The 6,000-nt window shown below is 39.9% G+C and overlaps 1 pseudogene; it reads right to left on the bottom strand.

Moving 5' to 3' along the window:
- Positions 1-565: 565 nt before the first annotated feature.
- LOC101427355 (macrophage migration inhibitory factor pseudogene) lies at positions 566-1,205 on the bottom strand (annotated as a pseudogene).
- Positions 1,206-6,000: the final 4,795 nt, after the last annotated feature.

Genomic DNA, 6,000 nt, shown 5'->3' with positions numbered 1-6,000 from the left:
TACAGTGTGAGGTGGTAATCCTTTCTCATTCTTTTGCATATGGATATCCAGTTCTCCAAGCACCATTTGTTGAAGAGGCCATTTTCTCCCAGTTGGGTGGCTTGGTGGCCTTGTCAAATACCAGATGTGAGGATCTACATCAGAACTCTCACTTTGGATTCATTGGTTACTATGTCTATCCTCATGCCAATACCATGCCGTTTTGACCACTGTAGCTTTGTAGTATGTTTTAAAGTTATTTCATTTTTCTTTTTCAATTTGTCTATGGCTATTTGGAGCCTCTTTCCTTTCCAAATAAATTTCATAGTTTTTCTAGTTCATTAAAAAGAATGCTGTATTGATTTTTATTGTGATTGCATTAAATCTGTAGATGAGTTTGGGTAGCATAGAGATCTTAATGATATTTAGTCTTCCTATCCATGAACAGGGAATATTCTTCCATTTATTTAAGTCTTCTTTAATTTCCTTTAGCAGTGGTATGTAGTTTTCTGTGTTTTAAGTCTTTTACATCTTTAAATTTATAGGTATTTGATTTTTTAAAATTTACTAATGTAAATGGTTTAGGTTTCTTTTTTTTTTTTTTTGTCTCTGAACCGTTTATTTCTCCCGACGGGAAGTGGGGGTCATGGGGGCCGGGCGGGCAGGGAACACTGTGGACAGCGGGGCCGGGTAGGGCGGTGCAGCACTCAGGTGAAGGTGGAGCTGTTCCAGCCCACATTGGCCACGTTCATGTCATAGTAGTTGATGTAGATCCTGTCCAGGCTGAGGCGCAGGTGCTCGGCCAGCAGGCCGCACAGAAGCTTGCTGTAGGAGTGGTTCTGCGCACTGCCGATCTTGCCGGTGCTGTGCAGGCTGCAGAGCGTGCACGGCTCGCTGGAGCCGCCAAAGGCCATGAGCTGGTCTGGGACCACGTGCACTGTGATGTACTGAGCCGGCTTGCCTGTGGCCTGCACCAGCTGCTGGGTGAGCTTGGAGAGGAGCCCGTCCGGCACGGAGGCACGGGGCACGTTGGCGTCCACGATGAACATCGGCATGATGGCGGATGGACGGACACACTGAGCCAGGTTTCTTGATTTCTTCAGATTGCTCATTATTACAGAAATGCTACTGATTTTTGCACATTGATCTTATAGCCTGCAACTTTACTGAACTCATTTATAAGTTCTAGAAGCTTTGCTGTAGATTTCCCAGAGCTTTCTATGTATAGGATCATGTCATCTGGAAATAGTGAACTTTTGACTTCTTCCTTTCCAATTTGGATTCTTTTTATATCTGGTTCTTGCCTCAGTGCTTGAGCAAGTACTTCTAACACAATGTTTAATAGGAGGGGTGATGTGGGCATTCTTGTATTGTTCCTGATCTTAGGGAAAGATTTTAGGATTTCACCATTGTAAAGGATGTTAGCTGTGGGTTTTTCAAATATACTCTTTAGATAAAAAGTTTCCTTCTTTTCCTATCTTTTGCAGTGTTTTTTATCAAGAGAAGGTGCTGTATTTTGTCAAATGCTCTGTGTCTATAGATATGTGATCTTTTTTTCTTTGATCTGTTTTTTTGGTGTATTAACTCTGATTTATTTTCTTATGTTGAACCTTCCTGACATAGCAGGGATGAAACCCACTTGGTGTGTAATTCATTTGATGTGTTGTTGAATACAACTACCAAGTATTTTTTTGAGGATTTTTGCATTTAGGTCCATTAGAGAGATGGGTCTGTAATTTTCCTTTCTTGTGGTGTCTTTGTTTGACTGTGGTATTAGGGTAATGTTGGCATCATAGAATGTGTTAGGCAATGTCCCCTCTATTTTGATTTTTTGAAGGCGTTTAAGCAAGATTGGCATTAGCTCTTTCTGGAATGTTTGGTAGAATTCACCTGTGAAGCTGTCTGGTCCAGGCCTCTTCTTAGTTGGGAGGTTTTTAATGACTGATTCTACTCTTTACTTGTGATTGGTTTGTTGAAATCAATTTCTTCTTTCATCAGTGTAAGCTGCTTATGTGTTTCTAGGAATTTGTCCATTTCCTCTAAATTGTTCTTGTTGGTGTATAGTTTTTCCAAAATATCCTCTTATGATAGCCTTTATTTCTGTGGGATCAGTGGTGCTATCCACTTTCTCATTTCATAATTTGTGTATTTGCATATTGTTTCTTTGTTAGTCTAGTTTAGGGTTTGTCAATTTTATTATCTTCCCAAAGAACCAGCTCTTAATTTTTATCTAGTGCTATTTCATTTAGTTCTGCCCTGATCTTTCTTTCTTCTTCCTTTGGGGTATTTTTGTTTGTTTGTTTTTAATAATTCCTCCATATGTGCAGTTAGGTCTTTGAGTTTAGCTTTTCTTTTTTGATGTATGAACTTATGACTATGAATTTCCCTCTCAGTACAGTTTTTGCTGCATCCCATAAATTTTGATATGCGATGTTATGCCTTTTGTTGTGTTATAATACGCCTTTAAATAAGAATTATTTCCCTAAAGAATGCATTATCACAAAATAAAAGAGCTTAATGCAAGAAAGACAAAGACTGGTCTGGAATGTGGGACCCCTCCAATGCAGCACACCAAGTTCTGTTGGCCAAAACCTTAATTTGTTGTAGGCTGCCTCCCTCCTTCTCTTCTCTATTGGGGAAGAGGACTGCTTCAACTCTTCAGTCCACCGCCCCCTGCCAGGGGTTGGAGAATCTGCTTTTGTTTGCTACAAGGGTGGGGGATACGTGCCAGCAGCTGCTCCTGCAGCTTTACTCATGGAAATTTTTCTAGTTAACTGAGACTCCTTCCCTTCACCCCTCTCCCTTCTGGGTGGTGTCTAGCCTCCCCTGGTATTGTAAGCCCCAGTACACCCTTTCCAGACATTCTCTGCTTGTCCTCTTGCTATTTTTCTGGGAGAGAACTCATTCCTCTGCCTCCTTAATCTTCCATCTTCCTGGAAGTCCTTGGCAATAACACTTTTAAAGAATGTAGCTTACCACATGTTCTTATTTTTGTTTTGGTCCCCATAACCTGTTTCTGAGAATGAAGTTGTAAATGATATTTTCACGTAATTCCTACAGTAAGTGATGACATAAGGTATCAACTCAATTGGAATGTATTTTTTTTTTCAAATGTGCAATATGCAGAAGGATAAAACAATGAAATTATGAGGAAGAATTTAGGAAATGTTTAGAGTTTCAGAATTTTAGCTCATATCATAAACAATGTTCCAAACATGGCCAGGACTTGCCATTCCATTCGAGATCAATCAAGTGTCCTCACATGGTCTGTTGTGGCTGGAATACACATATCCCAGCAAAGTATTGGGCTTTTAAAATTGTTTTTAAAATTTTATTGTGGTTAAGATATATATAGCATAAAATTTCCCCTTTCACTATATTTAAGTATACAAATGCAGTGGTACTAATTACATTCAATGTTGTAATCCTATCACCACCATCCACTGAGACATCAGTTTTCTGACTGGTTCATGGGATGCTGCTGGTTTCTGCAAATCCCATTGCTGTATTCATTTTTTAAAAATTAAGATTTATTTAATTCCCCCCCTTCCCGGTTGTCTGTTCTCTGTGTCTATTTGCTGCGTCTTGTTTCTTTGTCCGCTTCTGTTGTCATCAGCGGCACACGAAGAGTGGGCGGCGCCATTCCTGGGCAGGCTGCACTCTTTCGTGCTGGGCGGCTCTCCTTACGGGGCGCACTCCTTGCGCATGGGGCTCCCCTATGCGGGGACACCCCTGGGTGGCAGGGCACTCCTTGTGAGCATCAGCACTGCGCGTGGGCCAGCTCCACACGGGTCAAGGAGGCCCGGGGTTTGAACCGCGGACCTCCCATGTGGTAGACGGACGTCCTAACCACTGGGCCAAATCCGTTTCCCTCCCATTGCTATATTCAATGGGAAAACCTTTGGCCTAGAAAATAGAGCTACATGTTGTTCATGGTTTGGATTTTTAAAAGAACTAAATCTCAATGCCAGTCTCCTCTGGCCAGTCCCATTGTGATTATTTTCTAGAGCTAAAGAGACCTATAGATACCAAGAAAGCAAATGGCTGTCTTCAGAAGATATTGTACATGTGGTGGTTTTGCCCAGTGTGATATCAAGCTGCCCAGTGAACTTGGGCAGGAAGTTCTCAGGAACTAGCTGCTCCTGAACCTGAGTTTCTGTATCTCTCAAAAAACCTAAGCTTCATTCATGGTCACCCAGTGAACAGGATCTTACATAATTGTGCTTAATTTAACCATCCATTATTTAGGTCCTGCTGATCAACAGCCAATGAGATGCACTTAGCTGCAGATATGCTTACCTGTTAATCAGTAGAATGAAGAGGTGCTTAAAATACAAGTTGCTACAAGGCTGTTTTTCAGAGGAATGATTTTTAGTCACATATCCTAATCCATCAGTCACTGCTGATGTGAGCAGCTATCTTCAAATTGCAGCAATGCTTTTTACTGAGATTCTGCTACTTAGCCCAGAGCTGGAGAAAACTGATTTCTCTTTAAATTGGCCATGTATAGCACCACTTTAATCCTCTGCAAATCTATAACATAAAAGCTAAATCTATAACTAAACAAATCCTTAAAAGGAACTGATATAAACACCATAAAAGGCTTTTAATAATAGCCTGTGATGAGAATTATAATGTAACCAAGAGGTGATATTTAAGACATAATTTTATTTTACTACGTTCTATGAAGGTCATGGGAACTATAATCCTAACGTGAAACACAGTACTAGACATGAGGAAATATGGGGAAAGGTGTGTCATAACCCTAAGAAGTAGGGTAACAGCTTTAAATAAAAGGTCAATGTGTAAAATTTTCAAAATGCCATGCTAACTAAGGATAATCTCCTGGTTTAGACCTTATTTTCTTTTATTGAAAGGTTCCTTTTATTATGAATCATGCCATGTCCACTCCATTTTGCAAACCAGTATCAAACTCCCAAAGTAACAACTCAAGTTTAAGCCTGAGTTTCTTTAAGTTGCTCAAGTATCAGAGCAGCTGTTAAGAAATTTTATAGAAATAAATCTTTTTTGTTCACAGTCCTCCAAATATTGCATGTCTAGGACAAAGAGACCAGTGTTTAAATTCTAACAGGGTCTTTGGCACTTGGAAGTTAGGTCTCAGTTTGAGAGTTTTGTTTAAAATAAAGAATATCTTAGTGTCATTTTGGTTTGCTAGTGTCTTCAACCTGCAAATGTTTTCATTTGCGGTAGTATTGATTCTGCCAATGTGAAGACTATGTTCATGGTTAGGAAATTATCAATTTTATTTACATAGGAGCTTTTTGTATCCAGATAATATGGCAAAAATACTGTGTTTGAGAGCTGTAAAGACTAGTACTAGATGTCACAGAATGCTCATCTGATTTTTAATTCAGATGATTTAAAATTTTAATTGAAAGAGTTGCATCAAAAGCAAGTTTCTCATAACTGAAATAAAGTGACTGAATTCCAACAGTTTAAAATGCAGGTTTAGCGTAGTAGTCAAGCACCTGCTTTGCATGTATGTACAAGGTCCCAGGTTCAATCTCTCGTACCTCCTTAAAAAAGGGGGGTGGTGGGGTTGGGACAATCCTATAGATACTCTGCCAAAGAAACTATCTGCCCCGATGGCACTAGTGTTTATGGAACTCTGGGGCTCAAAGGAGAGGACATGTATTTATTTACCTGATGACAGAGAACTTACCTACAGTATACCCAGGTTTTCAGTATAAGTGATGGTTGCTAGACCAAGGAGGGTCTAGCTGCCATTTTAGAGGGTAAGAAAATGTGATGGAGTCCTTGGAGCTGCTCTTCTTTTGCAACCTGTTTCCAAAATGGAAATCAAGGGAGGTTAAACATATCTCGCCGGTCAACTGATCACTTCTATAGTAACCATCTTGGCTTCCTTTTATAATTAGTTCTTACTCTCTCTTTCACTCTCTCTGTAAGGCCATTTCCTGTTTATTCCGCTGGATAATTCATTTACTGAACTGTTTAAATTTGGGTATTTCTAAGGAAAAGGTCATGCAAATTACCCTATAG

This window comes from Dasypus novemcinctus, chromosome 27, assembly GCF_030445035.2.
Source record: "Dasypus novemcinctus isolate mDasNov1 chromosome 27, mDasNov1.1.hap2, whole genome shotgun sequence".
In the NCBI taxonomy this organism is placed as follows: Eukaryota; Metazoa; Chordata; class Mammalia; order Cingulata; family Dasypodidae; genus Dasypus; species Dasypus novemcinctus.
This window is presented reverse-complemented; position numbering and strand designations above follow the sequence as displayed.